Source organism: Macaca mulatta, chromosome 10 (assembly GCF_049350105.2).
Source record: "Macaca mulatta isolate MMU2019108-1 chromosome 10, T2T-MMU8v2.0, whole genome shotgun sequence".
NCBI lineage: Eukaryota > Metazoa > Chordata > Mammalia > Primates > Cercopithecidae > Macaca > Macaca mulatta.
Window position 1 is genome coordinate 8,798,405 of NC_133415.1, and position 25,837 is coordinate 8,824,241.

Below are 25,837 nucleotides of genomic sequence, written 5' to 3' on the forward strand. Positions count from 1 at the left end.
TGGGCAACATGGCAAAAGCCCATCTCGACAAAAAATACAAAAATTAGCCGGGCATGGCAGCGTATGCCTGTAATTCCAGCTATTCAGGTGGCGGAGGCATGAGAATTGCTTGAACCCAGAAGGCAGAGGTTGCAGTGAGCCAAGATCACATAACTGTATTCCAGCCTGGTTGACAGTTCCAGCCTGGGTGACAGAGTGAGACTCTGTCTCAAAAATAAAGAAGAAGGAAGGGAGGGAGGGAGGGAGAGAAGAAGGAAAGAAAGAAAGGAAGAAAGGAAAGAAGGAAGGAAGGAAGAAGGAAAGAAGAGAAAGAAAGAAAGAAGGAAAGAAAGAGAAAAAGAAAGAAAGAGAGAGAAAGAAAAAGAGAAGGAAGGAAGAAAGGAAGGAAAGAAAGAAAGAAGGAAGGGGCCGGGCACGGTGGCTTATGCCTGTAATCCCAGCAATTTGGGAGGCCGCGGCGGGTGGATCACGAGGTCAGTAGATCGAGACCATCCTGGCTAACACGGTGAAACCCTGTCTCTACTAAAAATTCAAAAAATTAGCTGGGCATGGTGGCAGGCACCTGTAGTCCCAGCTACTTGGGAGGCTGAGGCGGGAGAATGGTGTGAACCCGGGAGGCCGAGCTTGCAGTGAGCGGAGATCACACCACTGCACTCCAGCCTGGGTGACAGAGCGAGACTCTGAAAAAAAAAAAGAGAGAGGGAGGGAGGAAGGAAGGAAACAAAGAAGAAAGAAAAGAAGAAGGAAGGAAGGAAGAAAGAAAGAAAGGAGAAAAGAAAGAAAGAAGAAAAGGAAAGAAAAGAAAAAAGGTACAGATGTATAGGCTGGGGATGGTGGCTCACACCTATAATCTTAGCACTTTGGGAGGCCAAAGCAGGTGGATTCCTTGAGCTCAGGAATTCGAGACCAGCCCTGGCAACATGGCAAAACCCTGTCTCTAAATAAATAAATAAAAATAATTAATTAAATATATATAAAAATTATATAATACATTTTAAACTTAATCACCAACATCAATGCTGAAATAAATCAGGGGAAGGAGGAAGAGAGAAGATAATAGGAAGTTAGGAGGGGAGAAGAGTGAGGAGGAGGAAAAGAAGAAATGTATGTATGTGTAAAATACATACATACCCGTGTATGTGTGCGCACATGCATTATTTTCTTTTCTGTGTGTGTGCATGCGTGTTTAGTTCAGTGGATAAGGAGCCTAACATGGCCAGGTGGCAATCTCAGCTTCTGACTAAGTGGAACCATTGTTGTCTGCTGGTAGAAACACCCCTCTGTTGGGGACCAAGACCTTTACCCAACAGAGCTCCAAGCTTCAGGAACCGGAAATGACAATTCTGTGGGTGATGACTCGGTGCGGTCATGATTCCTGGCTGTGTGTTCTGTCATGGAATGTGCGGGTCTCTGAGTCACCACACACTGTATCCTACAAGACAGAGCCTCATCTTTTCAGTGTGTTGCCTCCCAACTGGGGTTGTACCTGAGCCTTCAGGAGGTCATGCCACCATCCTGCTGTACCAGCTGTTTCTGGGTAGAGGGGTATCTCAGAGACAATAAGAGCCTACTCTGCCCTGGAAGGTCCTCCACTAGGTCATGGATGAAGCCCACCCAGCAGTCCTCGCCTGTGCTGCTGAACCAGGCTGGGGGCTAAAGGCAAAGGGTGGGGGTTGGGTGGTGGAACATCACCTTTGACCCCAGCTTGGTCTAAAGTCCCCAAATGTGATCCCCTCCTGGCTAAAATATCGGGGGGAGTTCATTCTACTTGAGTCTGGGAGGAAACAACAGGGATTGATCACAGTGAAGGCTCAGTGAGAAACAAGAAATGTACACCTCCACAACCCTCCAGGGTAATATTCAAAATAAAGAGGATGACATCCCACGACAATGTGAATGCACTGAACACTCCTGAACTGTACACTTACACTTGGCCAGAAGGATCGATTTTTATGTCGTGTATATTTTATCACAATATTTTTGTGTTTTGAGACAGGGTCTTGCTCTGTCACCCAGGCTGGGGTGCAGTGGCTCAAAATGCCTCCCAGAGTGCTGAAATTACAGGCATGAGTCACTGCACCTGGTCTTCTTATTTTTTAGTAGAGACAGGGTCTTGCTATGTTGCTGAGACTGGTCTCTAACTCCTGGCCTCAACAAATCCTCCTGCATCAGCCTCTCAAAGTGTAGAAATTACAGAAGTGAGCCACTGCACCAGGCTTGTTTTACCATAATTAAATTAAAATAATAATAATGAGATGGGAAATGTGAGGTATTTTCACACTGCTATGAAGAAATACCCTAGACTGGGTAATTTATCAGATGAGATTGGGCATATTCAGGGTGGTACAGTCATCCACGACACTGGGTAATTTATAAAGAAAAGAGGTTTAATTGACTCACACTTCTGCATGGCTAGGTAGGCCTCAGGAAACTTACAACCATGGCAGAAGGCACCCCTTCACAAGGCGGCAGGAGAGAGAATGAGCACTAGCAAGGGAAATGCCAGACACATAAAACCATCAGATCTCATAAGACACACTCATTATGAGAACAGCATGGGAGAAACTGCCCTCCATGATCCAGTTACTTCTACCTGGTCCCGCCCTTGACATGTGGGGATTATTACAATTCAAGGTGAGATTTGAGTGGGGATACAGAGCCAAACCATATCATTCTGCCTCTAGCTCCTCCCAAATCTCTTCTCCTCACATTTCAAGACACAATCATGCCCTTCCAACAGTCCCCCAAAGTCTAAACAAAGTCCCCAAAGTCTACACCCAGTATTAACCCAAAAGTCCAAGTCCAAAGCCTCATCTGAGACAAGGCAAGTCCCTTCTGCCTATGAGCCTATAAAATCAAAAATGGGTTAGTTATTTCCTTCCTAACACAATGCAGGTACAGGCATTGGGTAAATTCACCCATTCAAATGGGAGAAACTGGCCAAAATAAAGGGGCTATAGACCCCTTGGAAGTCTGAAATTCAATAGGGAAGTCATTGAACCTTTAACTTCCAAAATGATCTTCTTCAACTCCACGTCTTGCGTCCAGGTCATGTTGATGCAAGAGGTGGGCTCCCATGGCCTTGGACCACTCCATCCATGTGTCTTTGCAGCATATAGCTCCCCCTTCTGGCTGCTTTCACAGGTTAGTGTTGAGTGTTTGTGACTTTTTCAGGCACACAGTGCAAGCTATTGGTGTATCTACCATTTTGGGGTCTGGAGGATGGTGGCCCTCTTCTCACAGCTGCTCTATGCAGTGCCCCAGTGGGGACTTTGTGTGGGGGCTCCAATCCTACCTTTCCCTTCTGCACTGCCCTAGCAGAGGTTCTCCATGAGGGCTCTGACCCTGCAACAAACTTCTGCCTGGACATCCAGGCATTTCTATACATCCTCTGAAATCTAGGCAGAGGTTCTCCAACCTCAGTTCTTGACTTCTGTGTACCTGCAGGCCCAAAACTTTGTGTAAGCCACCAAGCCTTAGGGCCTGCACCCTCTGAAGCAATGGCCTGAACTGACCTGACCTTGGCCCCTTTTAGCCATGGCAGGAGCTGAAACAGCTGGGACACAGGGCACTATGTCCCAAGGTGGCATAGAGCCTGGGACCCTGGGCCCAGCCCAGGAAACCATTTTTCTCTCCTAAGCCTCAGGTCATGTGATGAAAGGGGCAGCTGTGAAGGTCTCTGACATGCCCTGGAGACATTTTCCCCATTGTCTTGGTGGTTAATATTCAGCTCTTCATTAGGCAAATTTCTGCAGGCAGCTTGAATTTCTCCCCAGAAAATGGGTTTTTCTTTTCTATCACATTGTCAGGCTGCAAATTTCCCAAACTTTTATGCTCTACTTCCTCTTGAACACTTTGCCACTTAGAAACTTCTTCTGCCAGATACCCCAAATCATCTTTCTCAAGTTCAAAGTTCCACAGATCTCTAGGCCAGGAACAAAATGCTGCCAATCTCTTTGCTAAAGCATAGCAAGAATGACCTTTACCCCAGTTCCCAACAAATTCTTCATCTCCATCTGAGATCACTTCAGCCTGGACTTCATTGTTCATATCACAATCAGCATTTTGGGCAAAGGCATTCAAGAAGCCTCTAGGAAGTTCCAAACATTCCCACATCTTCCTGTCTTTTGAGCCCTCCAAGTCTCTAGGAAGTTCCAAACTTTTCCACATTTTCCTGTCTTCTTCTGAGCCCTCCAAACTGTTCCAACCTCTGCCTGTTACCCAGTTTCAAAGTTGCTTCCACATTTTCAGTTATGCTTAGAGCAGCACCCAACTCCTGCTACCAATTTACTGTACTGGTCTGTTCTCACGTTGCTATGAAGAAATACCCAAGACACTGGGTTTTGTTTTGTTGTTGTTGTTGTTTTATTTTTAGTTTGTTTGTTTGTTTGTTTGCTTTTGAGAGGGAGTCTCGCTCTGTCACCCAGGCTGGAATGCAGTGGTGCCATCTTGCCTCACTGCAACCTCTACCTCCGGGTTTAAACAATTCTTCTGCCTCAGCCTCTCAAATAGCTGGAGTTACAGACGCCTGTCACCATACCTGGCTAATTTTTGTATTTTAGTGGAGATGAGGTTTCACCATGTTGGCCAGGCTGGTCTCAAACTCCTGACTCAAGTGATCCACCTGCCCTGACCTCCCAAAGTGGTGGGCTTACAGGCATGAGCCACTGCACCTGGCCATGACTGGGTAGTTTATAAATAAGTTTAGTTGACTCACAGTTTCACACAGCTAGGGAGGCCTCAGGAAAAATTACAATTATAACAGAAGGCACCTATTCACAGGGTGGCAGGAGAGAGTATGAGTGCGAGCAGGGTAAATGTCAGATGCTTATAAAACAATCAGAGTTCGTGAGACTCACTCATTATCATGAAAACAGCATGGGATGCCGGGCGCGGTGGCTCAAGCCTGTAATCCCAGCACTTTGGGAGGCCGAGACGGGCGGATCACGAGGTCAGGAGATCGAGACCATCCTGGCTAACACAGCGAAACCCCGTCTCTACTAAAAAATACAAAAACTAGCCGGGCGAGGTGGTGGGCGCCTGTAGTCCCTGCTGCTCCGGAGGCTGAGGCAGGAGAATGGCATAAACCCGGGAGGCGGAGCTTGCAGTGAGCTGAGATCCGGCCACTGCACTCCAGCCTGGGTGACAGAGCGAAACTCTGTCTCAAAAAAAAAAAAAAAGAAAAAAGAAAACAGCATGGGGGAAGCCGGTCCCATAAACCAATTACTGCCACCTGGTTCCACCCTTGACATGTGGAGATTATCACAATTCAAGGTGAGATCTGGATGGGGATGTGGTGCCAAACCATATCAGCTAGGGACCACTATGGCAAAATCCATGTCTGAACTTGAAACCCATCCAACAAATATGTGTCAACACTAATTGTGCTTAAAAAAACACAAATGCCAACCCTAAAGTTCCTCAAATTTCAGGAGAATTTCAGCACCTTCCTTCTTCGCCTTTAGCAATTCAATATTTTAATAGCAGTGTGAAACTTCCTCATGACAAAACGTTTCTTGGTCAAGAAAAACCAACTCCAGTGAATAGTTGCCTGTAAGCACAGGCCACCATGCCTGGCTAAATTTTTTAATTTTTAGTATAGACGATCTCCCTGTGTTGCCCAGGCTGGTCTCAAACTCCTGGGCTCAAGCAATCTGCCCACTCTGGGCTCTCAAAGTGCCTGGGTTATAGGCGTGAGCCACCACACCCGGCCAACTCTAAAAGATCAAGGACCACCTTCCAAGTCAGGGTGATTCACTTGTGGTCAATGTCATTTTGATGTTGGCCTTTAACCAATTTTATCTTCTTCCAGATTTGGCCAGCCCGACTCTTCCTGTGTACTGGGACCCCCTGGACAGGAGCACCTCATCTGAGAGATGGCCTGGTCTTAGGAACCGTGGCCCTGGAACCAGCTACCTGTCTTCCCAGGATCAGATCTCTATTCTTGGCCAATATTGCTGGGTGCTGGGTCACCTCCTCCATTTCTCTTTTTTTTTTTTTTTTGAGATGGAGTGTCACTCTGTCGCCCAGGCTGGAGTGCAGTGATGGGATCTTGGCTCACTTCAACCCCTCCGCCTCCTGGGTTCAAGCAAGTCTCTGCCTCAGCCTCCCGAGTAGCTGGTATTATAGACACATGCCACAATGCCTGGTTAATTTTTGTATTTTTGGTAGAGATGGGATTTCACCATATTGGCCGGGTTGGTCTTGAACTCCTGACCTCAGGTGATCTGCCTGCCTCGTCCTCCCAAAGTGCTAGGACTACAGGCACGAGCCACTGTGCCCAGCCCATTTCTCTTCTTTTCTTTCTCTCTCTCTCTCTTTTTTTCTTTCTCTCTCTCTCTCTTTTTTTCTTTCTTCTGGGAGATTTGAGCAAGATTTTGAGGTCTTGCTCTGTCACCAGGCTGGAGTGCAGTGGCACAATCATGGCTCATTGCAACCGCGATCTCCCGGGTTCATGCCATCCTCCCACCTCAACCTCCCGAGTGGCTGGGACCAGGAATATGCCATCATGCCCAGTTAATTTTTGTATTTTTTAGTACAGATGGGATTTCACCATGTTGTCTAGACTGGTCTTAATTCCTGGGCTCAAGCAATCTGGCTGTCTCAGCCTCCCAAAGTGTCGTGGTTGCAGGCACGAGCTATCGTGCCTGGCCCCCTCCTCCATTTCTGCCCCTGCCTGGAGCTTCTGCAGAGTTTGGGCTTGAGCCCCATCCGTTCCAGCCCCAGAAACCTCTCCCCACTTCAGTTCTACTTTTGTAAGCTCCAGCCTCTGTGCCCCCTCATCCTGTTCCCTGTCCCAGGGAAGTCCCCCACCTGCCTAACAGGCCTCAGAGCCAAATCAACCCAAATATTTCTTTAACAGGAAACAGCATCACAGCCATGCTGGGAAAACAAGGCTTAAAAAAAATTAGAGGCAATAAAAATCCCCAAATGACTCTGTTGTATTCTGACAGAAGGGGAGGAAAAAACAGGATTTCACAAACTGGATTTTTGGCGTCGCAAAATGGTCATCGACTCTCCCAACTTCCCAGTGAGACTGAAAGGAAAATTCCCAAAGAGCTTCTTACTCTTTTCTGTAAGTGCAGTCCATCTTCTAGTTCAATTACAGAAGGTCAGAACTGAGGTTGAGGGAAAAGAGTTCACATGAAAAAAGGAAGTAGATAAAAGATCAGGCTGGGTGTGATGGTTCATGCCTGTAATCCCAACACTTCAGGAGGCCGAGGCGGGTGGATCAATTGAGTCCAAGAGTTAGAAACCAGCCTGGGCAATACGGCAAAACCCGTCTACAAAAAATACAAAAAAATCAGCCAAGCACCTGTAATCCCAGCTACTCGGAAGGGTGAGGCAGGAAGATCACTTGAGGCCAGGAGTTTGAGACCAGCCTGGGCAACACAGCAAGATCTGTCTGTTCTTAAAAATCTATATATATTAGCTGGCATGGTGGCATGAGCCTGTAGTCCCAGCAACTCAGGAGGCTGAGGCGGGAGGATCACCTCAGCCCGGGAGATCAAGGCTGTGATGAGCAATGATGCCACTGCACTCCAGCATGAGCAATAGAGTAAGACCCTGTCTAAAAGAAAAGAAAGGAAAGGAAAACTCAGAATCCAGTCCAGAGCCTTGAAACTTTGGGGGTCCTCAGCCTAACCAAAACCTGTCCCATCCTATAACCGCAGAATTTCAAGACTGGGAGGGTCCAGGCTTGGTGGCTCACACCTGTAATCCCAGCACTTTGGGAGGCCAAGGTGGGTGGATCACTTGAGGTCAGGAGTTTGAGACCAGCCTGACCAACATGGTGAAACCCTGTCTCTCCTACAGATACAAAAATTAGCCAGACATGGTGACAGGCACCTGTAATCCAAGCTGCTCGGGAGGCTGAAACAGGAGAATCGTTTGAACCCGGGAGGCAGAGGTTGCAGTGAGCCAAGATGGTGCCATTGCACTCCAGCCTGGGAGACAGAGTGAGACCCCGTCTCAAAAAATCAAAACAAAACAAAAAACTGTGAGGGACCATCGACCATAGAGATCTACTGGTTCAGCTGGCACATTCCTGGAGAAGCACACATTTCCCACCATAAGACAATCTGGGCCAGGTGCAGTGGCTCATGCCTGTAATCCCAGCACTTTGGGAGGCCGAGGCGGGCGGATCATGAGGTGAAGAGATTGAGACCATTCTGGCTAACACAGTGAAACCTCGTCTCTACTAAAAATACAAAAAAATTAGCTGGGCGTGGTGGCGGCGCCTGTAGTCCCAGCTACTCGGGAAGCTGAGGCAGGAGAATTGCTTTAACCCGGGAGGCGGAGGTTGCAGTGAGCCGAGATCGCACCGTTACACTCCAGCCTGGGGGAGAGAGCGAGATTCTGTCTCCAAAAAAAAAAAAAAAAAAAGTAAAAAAAAAAAAAAGACAATCTGCAAGTTACTACACAGTACCATACAGAATACCCAGGAGAGGCCGGGCGCGGTGGCTCAAGCCTGTAATCCCAGCACTTTGGGAGGCTGAGGCGGGTGGATCACGAGGTCAGGAGATCGAGACTATCCTGGCTAACATGGTGAAACCCCGTCTCTACTAAAAATACAAAAAACTAGCGAGGCGTGGTGGCAGGCGCCTGTAGTCTCAGCTACTTGGGAGGCTGAGGCGGGAGAATGGCGTGAACCCGGGAGGCGGAGCTTGCAGTGAGCCGAGATCACGCCACTGCACTCCAGCCTGGGAGACACAGCGAGACTCCGTCTCAAAAAAAAAAAAAAAATACCCAGGAGACCCACACAGGGAGGAAAACACTCTCCATTAATAACGGCCTAAAGAAGGTGGAATTGTATTTCCATCTGAGGTAAGAGACCAGAGGTGGGCAGTCAGGGCCCAAAGATTGACCATCTCCCCGAAGTCATCCAAACACCCCAGACTCCTGCAACCCTGCTCTGTTCCTTAACGCTCAGCTCTCATCTCATGGTCCAAAGCAGCTCCTCCAGTTCCTGCTGTTGCACCCACATTGAGCCAGCCGACTTGACCCAGAGATCATGATGTCACTTCTTTCTTCTCTTATCCCATTGGCCAGCCCTTATTTCCCTTCGTTGCAAGAAGAGCTGGGAAAAACAGTTGCTAGGTAGGGAGCCAGGTGCTGACCTAAAAATCCCATTGTGGTGTATGACAGTAGCGTGGGTGCTGCCGAGAACTAGCCATGTCTGCTAGAGAGGTTTCCTCTGGGAAAATCCAAGTCTTTGTATGCTGTGATTTCCCAGAATGCACTATGCTGAAGCATGAAGAATGTCACATTTTGTTTTATTTGAACTTGCTAGCATCTTGAGCACAATTCCACTTTGTTGTTAATGCCAAATCCAGGTCCCAAGGCAAAAATGTAACCGTTTTTGGACTTTGCTCCTGGCGTAGAGTCAAACTGCTCAGGTTTGACTCTGCTGAGGAGTCAAACTCCTCCGCTGGGAGGCTGAGGTGGGTGGATCGCTTGAGGTCAGGAGATTGAGACCAGCCTGGCCAACATGGCAAAACCCTGTCTCTACTAAAAACACAAAAATTAGCCAGCCATGACGGGGTGCACCTGTAATCCTAGCTACTAGGGATGCTGAGGCAGGAGAATTGATCTAACCCAGGAGGCAGAAGTCACAGTGAGCCAAGATCACCCCACTGCACTCCAGCCTGGGCAGCAGAGTGAGTCTCCATCTCAGGAAAAAAAAAAAAAACACACACACACACACACACAATTGATTCTACCTCATATGATTTCATGTGGGTGGCCGGGTGCAGTGGCTCATGCCTGTAATTCCAGCACTTTGGGAGGCCAAGGCAGGCGGATCATCTGAGGACAGGAGTTCAAGACCTACCTGGCCAACATGGTGAAATCCCGACTCTACTAAAAATTTTAAAAAAATTAGCTGGGCAAGGTGACGCACGCCTGTAATCCCAACTACTGGGGAGGCTGAGGCAGGAGAATTGCTTGAACCCGGGAGGTGGAGGTTGCAATGAGCCGAGATCGCACCACTGCACTCCAGCCTGGGTGACAGAGCAAGACTTCGTCTCAAAAGAAAAAAAGAGATTGCATCTAGGAGCACCCAGCATGGCATAAGCACATACAAATGGCTCAATGAACGCTGTCATTTCTATTATTCCTCTGTCCCCTGAGCCACTAGTCCCATCTCTGAATCTCGGCTTCTTCGTTTGTGTAATCAGGGGCGTGGTAGCTAATCTCCAAAGATGATTTCAAACAATTCTTTCCCTGTCTGCACACATATACCAGTCCTGTCAAGATGTATCTGGAGGCCAAAGCCACTCCGTCTTAGATGCTAATCTGCCATGTTGACTTCTGATTACCCTCAGTTCCAGGACTACTTTATCTACTGTTAAAAACACATACCTCCAGCCCTGGCAACCATAGTGAGACCCCATCTCTACAAAAAAAATTAATAATAATAACTAAAAATTAGCTGGGCGTGGTGCATGTGCCTGTAGTCCCAAACTGTTCAGGAGACTGAGACGGGAGGATTGCCTGAGCCCAGGAGTTTGAGTCTGCAGTGATCTAGTATTCCATCATTGCCCTCCAGAGTGACAGCCTGTCTTTTTTTCTTTGAGATGGAGCTGAGCTCTGTTGCCCAGGCTAGTGTGCAGTGGCGTGATCTCAGCTCACTGCAACCTCCACCTCCTGGGTTCAAGCAATTCTCCTGCCTTAGCCTCCTGAGTAGCTGGGATTACAGGCATGTGCCACCACACCTAGCTATTTTTTTTGTATTTTTAGTAGAGACAGGGTTTCACCATGTTGGTCAGGCTGGTCTTGAACTCCTGACCTCATGATCCACCCACCTTGGCCTCCCAAAGTGCTGGGATAATAGGCATGAGTCACAGTGCCCAGCCCAGGAAATTACTATTGGATGCTGAAGAAAATAAGACCCAGTTATGTAACCCAGTGAGATAAACTGGAACACTTGCTTTAATCACCTCTCTTTACCTCATCGGTACAGGAGGGATTCCTGCCCTAGGATTATGGCGATGGCTGAACACAGGACACCCGAATCTGGACAGAAGGGATCCAGAGCAGTTTATGAGTCACATGTACTCACAGCTCAGGAGAGGAGGACACACTCTGCAGGGCCACACAGGGCTTGTGCCTGGTACCAGTGGATCACAAGAGGCTTTGTAGAATCAAGAGGGTAAGGTTGGCGTGGCACAGTGGCTCATGCCTGTAATACCAGCACTTTGGGAGGCCGAGGTGGGTGGATCATTTGAGATCAGGAGTTCGAGACCAGCCTTGCCAAACATGGTGAAACCCCATCTCTACTAAAATATAAAAATTAGCCGGCGTGGTGGCGAGTGCCTGTAATCCCGTTACTTGAGAGGCTGAGGTAGGAGAATCACTTGAAACATGAAAATGGAGGTTGCAGTGAGCCAAGATCGTGCCACTGCACTCCAGCCTAGGTGACACAGCAAGACTCATCTCGAAAAAAAAAACCAAAAAAAAAAAAACAAAACCAAAAAAACGGTGAGGTGCTCCCTGGTTTCATGGTGTATGAGATTGACTTGTTTGTATAATTCCATGGGTGGGCTGGGAACTGAAACCAGCTACTCAGGAGGAAGCAGGAATTGTACCCAGTCCACTTGATAAGGAGAATTGCTCGGCGCTTGGCTAGAGTACATTACGTTGAAATGTTGAAAATGCCTTTTTTTTTTTTTTTTTTTTGGAGACGAAGTCTCGCTCTTGTCCGTCAGACTGGAGTGCGATGGCGCGATCTCGGCTCACTGCAACCTCTGCCTCCCGGGTTCAAGCGATTCTCCTGCCTCAGCCTCCGGAGTAGCTGGGATTACAGGCACCTGAAACCACCGGCAAATTTTTGTATCTTTAGTAGAGACGGGGTTTCACCATGTTGGCCAGGCTGGTCTGGAACTCCTGACCTCAGCCTCCCAAAGTGCTGGGATTACAGGTGTAAGCCACTGCACCCGGCCAACCAGCTATTTTCTTTTAGCTGCTTATTATAAAATTCAAGATTATAATGAGTGAAAAAGGAAGGATTCAGGTCTCGGGTAGAATTAAAAGGGCATATAAAGGAGCCAGGATTTGCTGGTTTCAAACATATAAACTACCATGTAATTTCTTTCTCTGTTTCTTTCTTTCTCTCTCTCTCTCTTTTTTTTTTTTTTCTGAGACAGGTTCCAGCTCTGTCACCCAGGCTGGAGTGCAGTGGCACGATCTTGGCTTAGCGCAACCTCTGCCTCCCCAGCTCAAGCCATCCTCCCACCTCAGCCTCCTGAGTAGCTGGGACTACAGGTACAAACTACCATGCCCGGCCAATTTTTGTATTTTTGGTAGAGACGGGGTTTTGCCCTGTTGTCCAGGCTGGAATCCAGCTCCTGGGTTCAAAGCGATCCTCCTGCGTCAGCCTTCTAAAATGCTAGGATTATAGGCGTGAGCCACTGCACCCAACCTAATTTCAGTTCTTGTTTGTTTTTTTCCTTTCCTTTTTTTTTTTTGAGAAGAAATTTCCCTCTTGTCACCCAGGCTGGAGTGTAATGGCATGATCTTGGCTCACTACAACCTCCGCCTCCTGGGTTCAAGCAATTCTGTCTCAGCCTCCTGAGGAGCTGGGATTACAGGCACCCGTCCCCATGCCTAAGTAATTTTTGTATTTTTAGTAGAGATGAGATTTCACCATGTTGGCTAGACTGGCCTCAAACTCCTGACCTCAAGTGATCCACCTGCCTCAGTCTCCCAAAGTGCTGGGATTATAGGCGTGAGCCACCGCGCCCGGCCCTAATTTCATTTTTTAAACAATGAGATCAGTTTCTTTTATAATAAACTTAGCCTCGCAGTAAAAGATTTTTAAAAATATCTTGGCAGTCTTTGCACCTAGGACAGAACCTGGCATGGTGCTTATCCACATTGACATCTGAACAAATGCGGTCTGAGACTTGTTCAACCTCTATTTCTCAAGTTCCTGCCTGCAAACGGACAACAGTCTGTTACCTCAAAAAAAGCAAGAGCAGAACAAGTGACTCCAGCAAAAAGTAGGGCATCTGGGGAGCTGAGATGACTGAAAGCCACCAGGAAGGTACTTTCCAGGCAAAGTTAAATTTTTTTTTTCTGGCATCCCCCTCTTCCTCCATCAGCCACAGATTGCTCCCTACAAGAGGTGACCTGTGATGCCAAGTCAGTGATGCTCAGGGCTGGGTGCTGTGATCTTCCTCCAGGTGTCAAGGAACTTGCAGGAAATGGTCAGACCAATTCGGGCTGCCACGACGAAGCAAGTGAGGCTCAGAAAAGTAGTCACCCAGCCAAGATTTGAACTGTGGTCTCTCTGAGGATAAACTCATGCTCTGTCAACTACATCAGGGGATTTCAAGCTTTCTCCCAAAGCCCTTGCCCTGTGAATACCCAGGAGACCCATAAAAGTCCCAGATCTCAGATGAGGATAAAAATACATGCCATCATTTGCATGTTACAATGCAAAACCTGTGGTACTCACCTGCTTCAGCAAGCAGGATGGTATGTGGATGCCCTCAGACTCCACTCTGACCTGGGTACATCAGAGCAGCTGTGCTGGGCCTCCACTCTAAGGGCACTTTTGTGGTGTCATTCATTCAACCATTATTGAGGGCCACCATGCTCCAGGCCCTGGCACACAGTGGACTGTACCCAGGGAGACAGCCTGGGCATAGGGAGGCAGCCTAGGCACAGGGAGGCAGCCTGTGTACAGGGAGGTAGCCTGGGTAGAGGGAGGCAGCCAGTGAGGCCAGAGTGCCTGCATCTGCAGCACATTCAGCTATGTGATGCTGAGTATGTGAATTACTGGTCTGTTTTCTCTTCTGTGGGATGGCAGTAATACAGACTTTCTCCTCCCAGGGTGGCCAGGAGAAATGGATGAGTTAAGGCATGTACACAGTACCAGGCATATAGCAAGCAGTCTCATATTCTTCTTTTCTTTTCTTTTTGAGACAGGGTCTGGCTCTGTCACCTAGACTGGAGTGCAGCGGTGCGATCTTGGCTCACTGCAACCTCCGCCTCCCAGGCTCAAGCCATTCTCCCACCTCAGGCTTCCCACGTAGCTGGGACTACAGGCATACACCACCATGCCCAGTTAGTTTTTGTATTTTTTTGTAGAGATGGGGTTTCACCATGTTACCCAGGCTGGTCTCGAGCTCCTGGGCTCAAGGGATCCATCTGCTTCAGCTTCCCAAAGTACTGGGATTACAGACTTGAGCAACTGCACCCAGTCTCTCATTTCTTTATTACTATTATTTGATAACTGGATGGATGGATTTAATTACAAAATTGTAAGATACATAGGAAAGGCCATGGTTAAACCCATTTTACAGGTGAGAAAAATTGAGGCTTGGGGCCACTGAAAAAGGTTGCCAGGAATAGAGTAGGTAGAATTATTCCCATTTCATAGACAAGTAGACTGAGGCTCAGGGAGTTAAGTCACCAGCTCAAGGTCAGTATCAGTGTCAGAGCCAGGCCCAGGCCCCTCTGGCCCCCTCTTTGAACTCTGAACTTTGGGGCAGTGTTTCACAGAAGGCACAGATGGCCTCAGTGACAGGAGAGGCCCAGGAGGACAGGTGGCCTGAGATAGCTGATGTCCTGCAGCAGCGTGTACTCCTCCAGCTGAATCGGCCTGGGCCTCACCTCCTTGGTCCTCACCTGCTCAGACTCTGCAGGAAGCCCCCTGGGAAATGGCTCAACCCAGAGTTTGTGCTCAGGAAACCCGTCCTCCCACTGCCACTGGGCTCAGCACCTAACCCTGGCTCCATGGCTGATAGGGATTGATTGATTGATTGATTGATTTAGAGACACAGTCTCACTCTGTCAGCCAGGCTGGAGTGCAGTGGCATGATCTCGGCTCACTGCAACCTCCGCCTCCTGGGCTCAAGTGATTATTCTGCCTCAGCCTCCTCAGTAGCTGGGGTTACAGGTGTGTGCCACCACGCCCAGCTAATTTTTGTATTTTTAGTAGACTCCTGACCTCATGAAATAGAAATAATACCCCGAGGGAAAACTATCAAAAGTTTGTAATTGGCTGGGTGCGGTGGTTCACACCTGTAATCCCTGAACTTTGGGAGGCCGAGGTGGGCGGATCGCCTGAGATCAGGAGACCGAGACCAGCCTAACCAACATGGTGAAACCCTGTCTCTACTAAAAATACAAAAGTTAGCTGGGAATGGTGGCAGGCACCTGTAATCCCAGCTACTCGGGAGGCTGAGGCAGGAGAATCACTTGAACCCGGGAGGCAGAGGTTGCAGTGATCCCAGATGGTGCTACTGCACTCCAGCCTGAACAACAGAGTGAGACTCCGTCTCAAAAAAAAACAAAAATAGTTTGTAATTATAGAAGGGAAGGAGCTCCTGTCTTTCTTTTCTCTTCTCCTTTTTTTTTTTTTTTTTGAGACGGAGTCTCGTTCTGTCACTTGGCTGAAGTGCAGTGGCACGATCTTGGCCTACTGCAACCTCCGCTTCCCAGGTTCAAACGATTCTCCTGCCTCAACCTCCCGAGTAGCTGGGAGTACAGGTGTGTACCACCACGCTCAGTTAATTTTTGTAGTTTTAATAGAGACAGAGTTTCGCCATGTTGGTCGTCAGAATGGTCTCGATCTCTTGACCTCGTGATCTGCCTGCCCCAGCCTCCCAAAGTGCTGGTATTACAGGTGTGAGCCATCACACCGGCCGCTCCTGTCTTTCTTGTTTTTGTTTGTTTGTTTGTTTGTTTTTGAGGTGGAGTCTTACTCTGTCACCCAGGCTGGAGTGCAGTGGTGTAATCTCGGCTCACTGCAACCTTCGCCTCCTGGGTTCAAGTGATTCTGGTGATTCAGCCTCCCCAGTAGCTGGGATTACAGGCACGTGGCACCACACTCGGCTAATTTTATATTTTTAGTAGAGAAGGGATTTCACCATGTTGGCCAGGCTGGTCTCGAACTTCTGACCTCAAGTCTGCCTGCCTCAGTCTCCCAAAGTGCTGGGATTACAGGCATGAGCCACAGTACCCAGCCTCTTTCTTGATTTTTAAAAAAAGGATGCAGAGTCTGTTTTTTTGTTTGTTTGTTTTATTGTTGTTTTCTTTTTGAGACAGAATCTCGCTTTGTTGTCAAGGCTGGAGTGCAGTGGTGCCACCTCGGCTCACTGCCCGCCTCAGCCTCCCAAAGTGTTCGGATTACACGCGTGAGCCCCCAAGCCCGGCCAAAAGGATGCAGAATCTGTTTTGAAGGAGGAGGTGGAAATGGATGGAAGAGACTTCCAGAGCGTGCCGTCTTCTTTGTGACAGGCCCTGTCCTCGGCAGGGGCCGGCGTGACCTCTCTGAGCCCATGAGCGGGAACTATTTTTGCCCTGGACGCCCGGTGATGGGCCCTCAAGGCGCTGGGCATCCCCTGCCCCGCTGCCCTCTCGGCTTCCATTCAGGAGCTTCATATCCCCCTCCCCTCACCCCTACCCCTGGGGCGCTGGAGTACTGGGGGACCAACTGGGAACTCCGCGGGGAGTAACCCCACGAGGGCGGGGAAGGGGAGGGCGCCGCCCAACACCCCTTGGGGCTTCGGCCACCTCGAAGCAATCCCGGATCCAGAGGGCGCCTGGACCAGGTAGGGCCCCCATCCCGCCCCTGGCTGTGCGTGCCCTTGCAAGAGTCACCCGTCTCCATCCGTCACCTCCTCTCGCTCCCGGGCCTCCCCGGCAGCCCCCACGACCGTCCACCCTGGCCCGGCCCTGCCCGGGCTCCCGCTCTCTCGGCCGCTCCCTGCAGAGCCCCGCAGCCCGAGGGGGCAGCACCCACCCCGTGGCCCGCTGCCTCTCTTCCCCACCGAGGCGTCTGCAGGAGTCCCTGTCGCGGCGCGGGACTCGGGGGCACTGACGCGAAGGAACCTGAACACCCCCAGAGCGCGGAGGTCGTGGGGGATGAGCCCGAAGAGGCGCACACCCCTCCCAGGCTGCCAGGACCTAAGGTGGGCACGGGCTGGGTCCGAGGAAGTGGTAGAGGAGGCAGGATTTGGGGCTCGGCTGGCGCAGAGCAGCGGCAGAACCCCTAGCGGAAGCCGGTGAGAGGGGAGATTTCGAACGGAGCCCGCCGGACCGGCGCCCCGGCGCCAGGAGCCTTGTCGTGGCTTGGGCGCGCCCCCTGGAGGCCTGAACCTGACATCAGGCGCGCCCAAATTGCTGAGATTGCAGACAGGGCCACCGCACCCAGCCTGTCCTCCTCAACTGCAAACGCCCCCTTTATACTTAGGTCTATTTCTGGACTCTCAAAGATCCATTGAGGCCTATTCTGCATTGGTTGGACAGAACCAATTTTCTTCGTCTACAAATAATAATAGAACTCCTCTTTTTTTTTTTTTTTTTTTTGACAGAGTCTGGCTCTGCCACCCAGGCTGGAATGCAGTGGCGTGATCTCCGCTCACTGCAGCCTCTACCTCCCGGGTTCAAGTGATCTGAGATTATAGGCATGCGCCACCATGCAGGCTAATTTTTGTATTTTTAGTAGAAATGGGGATTTCACCATATTGGCCAGGCTGGTCTCGAACTCCTGACCTCAGTTGATCCTCCCACCTCGGCCTCCCAAAGTGCTGGGATTACAGAGGTGAGCCACCACACCTAGCCAAGTTAATTCAATTTTTTAAAATAAATAATTTTTTTTTTTTGAGACGGAGTGTAGCTCTTGTTGCCCAGGCTGGAGTGCAATGGCCCGATCTCAGCTCACTACAACCTCTGCCTCCCGGGTTCAAGCAGTTCACCTGCCTCAGCCTCCTGAGTATCTGGGATTACAGGCATGCACCACCACATCTGGCTAATTTTGTATTTTTAGTAGAGATGGGGTTTCCCTATGTTGGTCAGGCTGATCTCGAACTCCTGACCTCAGGTGATACACCCGCCTCGGCCTCCCAAAGTGCTGGGATTACAGGTGTGTGCCACCGTACCCAGCCAAAAAAATAAATTTAAAAATATGTAAATCAATAATAATATATAATTAAATATAATAAATAAAAATATATAGAAATAAATAGATTGAGCACAGTGGCTCACACCTGTAATTCCAGCACTTTGGGAGGCCAAGGCGGGTGGATCACATGAGGTCAAGAGTTCAAGACCAGCCTGGCCAACATGATGAAACCCCCATCTCTACTAAAAATACAAAAATTAGCTGGACATGGTGGTGGGCACCTGTAATCCCAGCTACTCGGGAGGCTGAGGCAGGAGAATCGCTTGAACCCAGGAGGCAGAGGTTGCAGTGAGCCAAAATCATGCCATTGCACTCCAACCTGGGTGACAAGAGCAAGACTCCGTCTGAAAAAAAAAAAAAAAAAAAAAAAAAGCAAAGAAAAGAAAAAAAAGAAAGAAATAATGGACGGGGGTTGGGAGAGCTTCTGGACAGCTTAACACTTGCTGGTGCCTATAGGGTGGTGTGCCTGGAGAGGGCATGGAGGTGCCACACATTTCCCCTTCCCTTGCCCTCTGGATCTCTTCCACCTGGTTGTCCTTCTGTGTCCTTCTGAATATCATTTTATTTTATTTTATTCTATTTTATTTTATTTTTTTTGAGATGGAGTCTCAGTCTGTCGCTCAGGCTGGAGTGCAGTGGCACGATCTTGGCTCACTGCAGCCTCCACCTCCCAGGCTCAAGTGGTCCTCCTGTCTCAGCCTCTCAAGTAGCTGGGACTACAGCTGGGACTACACTATGCCCAGCTAATTTTTTGTATTTTTGGTAGAGATGGGGTTTTGCCATGTTGCCCAGGCTGGTCTTGAACTCCTGAGCTCAAGCAATTCACCTGCCTCAGCCTCCCAGAGTGCTGGGATTACAGGTGTGAGCCATCACACCCGGCCCCTAAATATCCTTTATGATAAACCTGTAAATGTTAGTGTTTCTCTGAGTTCTGTGAGCCATGCTTCCAAATTAATCAAACTTAAATGGGGGGTCTTGGGAATTCCAACTTACAGCTGGACAGTCAGAAGTGTTACCAGCACACTGGGTTCTTGTAATCTTCCAGGATAGAAATCAAGAGAGATCACCAGACATAGCAGCAAAAAGAAAGTTTATTTTAGCTTGTGCACAAGGGAGCCAGCACTGAGACAGGAAAAGGAACGGGCTGCTCCCCAGGGGTAGTGTGTGGGTTAGTTTTATAGCAGAGGTGCCCAGCCTTTTTGGCACCAGGGACCAGTTTTATGGAAGACAATGTTTCCATGGATGGGGGAGGCGGGTGAGGGGGTGGTTTCAGGATGATTCAAGCACATGACATTTATTTGCACTTTATTTCTATTATTACTACATTGTAATATATAATGAAATAATTATACAACTGGCCATCATGTAGAATCGGTGGGAACCTGAGCTTGTTTTCCTGCAACTAGACGGTCCCATTTGGGGGTGATGGAAAACAGTGACAGATCATCAGGCATTAGATTCTCATAAAGAGTGTGGAACCTAGATCTCTCACATGCACCATTCACAATAGTGTTCACGATAGGATTCTCCTATGAGAATCTAATGCTGCCGCTGATCTGACAGGAGGCAAGCTCAGGCGGTAATGCAAGCGATGGGGAGTGGCTGTACATACAGATGAAGCTTTGCTCACTCGCCTGCCACTCACCTCTTGCTGTGTAGTCCAGTTCCTAAAGGTCGTAAACCAGTATCAGTCCATGGCCCGGGGTTTGAGGACCCCGGTTTTATAGGGTTGTGAAAGGAGAATAGGGCCAGGCGTGGTGGCTCACGCCTGTAATTCCAGCACTTTGGGAAGCTGAGGCAGGCAGATCACCTGAGGTCAGGAGTTTGAGACCAGCTTGGCCAACATGGTGAAACCCTGTCTCTGCTAAAAATACAAAAAATTAGGCCGGGCGCGGTGGCTCAAGCCTGTAATCCCAGCACTTTGGGAGGCCGAGACGGGCGGATCACGAGGTCAGGAGATCGAGACCATCCTGGCTAACAAGGTGAAACCCAATCTCAACTAAAAAATACAAAAAATAACTAGCCGGGCGAGGTGGCGGGCGCCTGTAGTCCCAGCTACTCAGGAGGCTGAGGCAGGAGAATGGCGTAAACCCGGGAGGCGGAGCTTGCAGTGAGCCGAGATCCGGCCACTGCATCCCAGCCTGGGTGACAGAGCGAGACTCCCTCTCAAAAAAAAAAAAAAAAATTAGCCAGGCATGGTGACGCACACCTGTAATCCCAGCTACTCAGGAGGCTGAGGCAGGTGAATCACTTGAACCCAGGAGGCAGCAGTTGCAGACAGCAGAGATCGCGCCATTGCATTCCAGCCTGGGTGACAGAACAAGACTCCATCACAAAAAATAAAATAAAATAAAATAAAATAAGAAAGAAAGGATAATAAATCTCAGGACCCTTAAAATCACTAAGCCAAAGGGAAAAGCCAAGCTAGGAACAGCATCAGGCAAACCTGCCCCCATTTTATTCTGCTTGTTTTTGTGGTTTGCTTTTGTTTTATGAGATGGAATCTCTCTCTGTCACCCAGGCTGGAGTGCAGTGGCGTGATCTAGGCTCACTGCAACCTCCACCTCCCGGTTTCAAGCAATTGTTTTGCCCCAGCCTCCGGAGTAGCTGGGACTACAGGCATGCCCCATCATGCCCGGCTAATTTTTGTATTTTTAGCAGAGACGGGGTTTCACCATATTGGCCAGGCTGGTCTCGAACTCCTGACCTCATGATCCTCCAGCCTCAGCCTCCAAGTGCTGGGATTACAGGCATGAGCCACCATGCCCTGCCCATTTTATTCTTAAATAAGATAACTACAGATATTTAAAAAAAAGAAAGAATCTACATACCTCCCTCACGATTTACCCACAAGGAAATTCCTTGCGGTCCCCAAGATCACCTTAAAATAATTCTATTGAATTCCACCCTGGCGATGTAAATTGATACCTTGTCTTCCCAGGTGTGGGACAAAGGACAGAACTCAGTCACACCTCTGCTCACCTGAGACAAATGCATATCTGATTGACTCCTCTGCCCTATTGTTTATGCTATATCTAATGTAAAATGCAGATTCACTGAGCCAGACTAAGGCGTAAGTGACTACTCCTCTACCCCGCTCCCACATGGAAATTGTGTACTCAGTGAAAGGCTGATCAAAGACTCAAAAGGATGCAACTATTTGTTTCTTATCTACCCACACACTTTTAAAATTTCTTCCTCTTATGACCGGGCACGGTGGCTCATACCTGTAATCCCAGCACTTTGGGAGGCCGAGGCATGTGGATCACCTGAGGTCTGGAGTTCGAGACCAGCCTGACTACCATGGAGAAACCCTGTCTCTACTAAAAAAAAAAAATTCAAAATTAGCTGGGCATGGTGGCACACGCCTGTAATCCCAGCTACTAGGGAGGCTGAGGCAGGAGAATCGCTTGAACCTGGGAGGCGGAGGTTGTGGTGAGCCGAGATTGCACCATTGCACTCCAGCCTGGGCAACGAGAGTGAAACTCTGTCTCAAAAATAAATAAAATAAAATAAAATAAAATAAAATGTCTTCCTCTTTCCCCAATATCCACCCTTTCCCCTTTAAATACTGAAGCTCAGGCACGAGTCCTTAACCTTTGTAAAATAAACTTTCTAAATTGACTGAGACCTGTCTCAGATAGTTCTGGCTTAGAGTGTCTTTCTAAAGGAAGGATTATGTCAGGGCATGTATGGGAAGGTTTTGTCTAGCTCTTGCATGGTGGTTCAACATACTTCTTCATACATCATGTGTAGCATTAGCATTTTAAATCTCTACCCCTGGAAATGATTTTTAGCATTAAAATGAGGAAAGGGGGCCGGGTGTGGTGGCTCACTGTAATCCCAGCACTTTGGGAGGCCAAGCCAGGCAGATCACCTGAGGTCAGGAGTTCAAGACCAGCCTAGCCAACATGGCGAAACCCCGTCTATACTAAAAATACAAAAATTAGCCAGGTGTGGTGTGGTGGCGCATGCCTGTAATTCCAGCTACTTGGAAGGCTGAGGCAAGAGAATCGCTTGAGCCTAGGAGGCGGAGGTTGCAGTGAGCAGAGATCATGCCACCGCACTCCAGCCTGGGTGACCCCCGCCCCCAAAAAAAGAATTATGGCAGGGGCCTGACTTTTGCTAAGACATTTTCCTCTCCCTCCGACCTTTTCCTCCCCTTCACATGGTTGCATGCCGGCAGTCATTTCCATAAGCGGAAGTCACTAATAATTCATTGTCTTCCTGTCCTAACCACCTCCCCACAACCCTGGCAGGCTGCCTGCAAGATTAATAAATTTGTTTTTTATTTTAAAGAACAATGGGATGCCGGTAGAAAAAAAGAAAAATAAATAAAAATAAAGAACAATGATCTTTAGATCACATAAACCCCCTTGACGGCTTCTAGGAGTTGGGACTGGCTAAGGGGGCACTCAGGCAGCTTTGACCACGGGGGGTCTCACCTCCTGCGTTCTGCTATGCTCTAGGCGGAGTTAAACGACAGCCCCGGCCGGGCACGGTGGTTCACACCTGTAATCCTGCACTTTGGGAGGCTGAGGGATCACTTGAGCCCTAGAGTTTGAGACCAGAGTGGGCAACGTGATGAGACCCTGTGTCTACAAAAAATTTTAAAATTGGCTCAGAGTGGTGGCATGCACCTGTACTCCCCCTGCTCCTGAGAGGAGGCCCGCTTGAGCCTACGAGGTCAAGGCTGCAGTGAGCCGTAATCACACCACTGCACTCCAGCTTGGACAACAGGGCAAGACCCTGCCTCAAAAAAAATAAAAATAAAAGAGACCGGGCGCCATGGTTCACGCCTGTAATCCCAGCACTTTGGGAGACCGAGGTGGGTGGATCACGAGGTCAAGAGATCGAGACCATTCTGGCTAATGCAGTGAAACCCCGTTTCTACTAAAAATACAAGAAATTAGCCAGGCATGGTGGCGGGCACCTGTAGTCCCAGCTACTTGGGAGGCTGAGGAAGGAGAATGGCATGAACCTGGGAGACGGAGCTTGCGTGAGCTGAGATCACGCCACTGCACTCCAGCCTAGGCGACAGAGCAAGATTATGTCTAAAAAAAAAAGAAAGAAATATATTTTGGGGTAAACTATTTTTATTTCCTTCAAAGCCACACAGGAAATAGCTGGAGTGTTCACCAAATCGAGTTAAACAAGTGAGGCTCTAACTCTAATAGTAAAATGGGACGGGAGGTGGCTAAAAGAAGGACAGGGCGGTGACACGGTCTAGAGAGCCTGCCCAGTACAGGGACTGCCCAGGTGAGGGAGCGCAAGGGCTGAAGCAAGCAGAAGCAAGGAACGAAAAGCAGACTGGTCGTTTCCATCTGACCTTCCTTACAGGGTAAAACAGAGAGACCTTCCTCACAGGAAGCTGGGCCTGGCATGCTGCGGTTCATGGGTGGAACACGCACCCCTGCAGAGGGGAGCAGAGGAGACTCGCTCCTCCCCTCATAATCTTTTTTGTTTCAATCAATTTCCTGAAGTACAAACAACTTTTTCCCCCCCGGAATCATGTGAACTTAAGTTGCAACATCAACCCCAAACATTTCCTACAAAGATATTCTCCACAAAAGCACAATCAGGAGTTAATATTGACCCATCAATGACCGGTACGTCAAGTTCAATTGGCCATAATTTTTTTTTTTTTTTTTTTTTTGAGATGGAGTCTCGATGTTTGTTTCAGGCTGAAGTGCAGTGGTGTGATCTTGGCTCACCGCAACCTCCGCCTCCTGGGTTCAGGCAATTTCCTTGCCTCAGCCTCCCGATTAGGTGGGCCCACAGGCACCCACCACCATGCCTGGCTAATTTTTTGTGTTTTTAGTAGAAACCGGAGTTTCACCATTTTTGTCAGGCTGGTCTCAAACTCATGACCTCAGGTGATCCACCTGCCTTAGCTTCCCAAAGTGCTGGGATTACAGGCATAAGCCACTGTGCCCAGCCCAAATTGGCCATTATTTTGGACAGAGCTCTTGCCCTAGGCCCCAACAGACCAGACCAAACTAGAATTGAATCACTCGTGCTAGGTGCCACATGATCAAGCCGAACTTTGAAATGGGCCAGTTGTCCAAAAAATAGAAGATTCACAGCAACTAACCAGAAGGGGCCCAGTTTACCTGAGCTCAGGAGTTCAGGGTTGTAGTGTGCTATGATCGTACCTATGAACAGCCACTGCACACCAGCCTGAGCAACATAGCAAGACCCCATCTCTCGCTCTCTTAAAAAAAAAAAAAAAGTCAGTTAGCTCTTCAAACTAATTTTGTTGAAATTTTGTCTTTTGACATATTGACCCATTAGTGACTTATAAGTGCAGTTCAGACAGAACACAGCCAAGTTCATTTGTTTACATTTGGTCTACAGCTGTTTGGTTTTCTTTGGCAGAACTGAGTAGTTTCAACAGAAACCATATGGCTTGGCTGGGTGCAGCGGCTCATACCTGTAATCCCAGCACTTTGGGAGGCCAAGGCAAGAGGATTGCTTGAGGCCAGGAGTTCAAGACCAGCCTGGGCAACATAGCGAGACTGTCTCTACAAAAAATAAAAAAAGGCTGGACGAGGTGGCTCACACCTGTAATCCCAGCACTTTGGGAGGCTTAAGTGGGCGGATCACCTGAGGTCAGGAGTTCGAGACCAGCCTGGCCAACATGGTGAAACCCCATCTGTACTGAAAATACAAAAATTAGCTGGGCATGGTGGCACATGCCTGTAATCCCAGTTACTTGGGAGGCTGAGGCAGGAAAATCGCTTGAACCCAGGAGGTGGAGGTTGCAGTGAGCCGAGATTACATCATTTCACTCCAGCCTAGGCAACAAGAGCAAAACCCCATCTCAAAAAAAAAAAAAAAAAAAAGGAAAAGGAAAAAGAAAGAAAGAAAAGAAAATGAAACCACTTTTGCAAAACCTGTAACAGTGAAAAAATTATAACAGAGAAAGAGATCTGACCTAACCGACTCCCTCTTGCCTCTAACCTCCAAGGTGTCATTGTTCATTCCTGGGTGTACGCCAAACTAACTTTGCGAGGAACTTAATTTATAGTTTAACTTTGTTTGGGGGTTTTATTTTTTGTCTTTTTTGAAATAGGGTCTTACTGCATCACCCAGGCTGAGAACATTGGTGTAATCATGGCTCACTGCAGCCTCTGCCTTCTGGGCTCAAGGGATCCTCCTGCCTCAGTAGCTGGGACCAAAAGTGTGTGCCACCATGTCTGGCTACTTTTTTATGTTTAGACATAGGGTCTATATTGCCCAGTCTGGTCTCAAACTCCTGGGCTCAAGTGATCCTCCCACCTAGGCCTCCTAAAGCTGAGATTACAGGCACGAGCCACTGCACCCAGCTTCTGAGATCATATAGGTCACTGTGTGGCTGTGTCATCCTGTCACCAGTTGGCCACGCCAGTGAAAAACAAATGGTGTAGGGGATAGGGAGGCACCTACAATCATCTGTGGTCCTTCTAGGATTGAACCCCATTTTATTTTATTATTATTATTTTTCGAAACAGGGTCTTGCTCTGTTGCCCAGGCTGTGGTGCAGTGGTGAGATCATAGCTCCCTGAAGCCTCCAACTCCTGGGCTCAAGAGATCCTCTTGCCACAGCCTCACAAGTAGCTGAGTACAGGCATGCGACATCACGCCTGGCTAATTTTTCTTGAATTTTTGTTGAGATGGGGTCTTGCTATGTTGCCCATGCTGGACTCGAACCCCTGAGCTCAAGCGATCCTTACACCTCGGCCTCCCAAATTGCTGCACCTGGCCTAAATCCCGAGGTCCTGGAGCAGGTAAGGGCTGGAGGCCAGGTTCCAGTGAAGTTGCCAGAGGCTACTTGGCAAGGTGACTTCAGCTCCCCATCCGGGAAGTAGGAACTGCAGCTCTTCTCCTTTTTCAGTGTTTTCAGTCATTCTTAAATTAACCACTTGAGGGCGCTGGTGGCCT

At 48.7% G+C, this 25,837-nt stretch overlaps 1 long non-coding RNA gene across 1 annotated transcript in view; it reads right to left on the bottom strand.

Annotated features, from left to right (window-relative positions):
- Positions 1-25,837, bottom strand: part of LOC144331623 (uncharacterized) — a 71,172-nt gene that overhangs the window by 29,327 nt on the left and 16,008 nt on the right. The window lies entirely within an intron of this gene.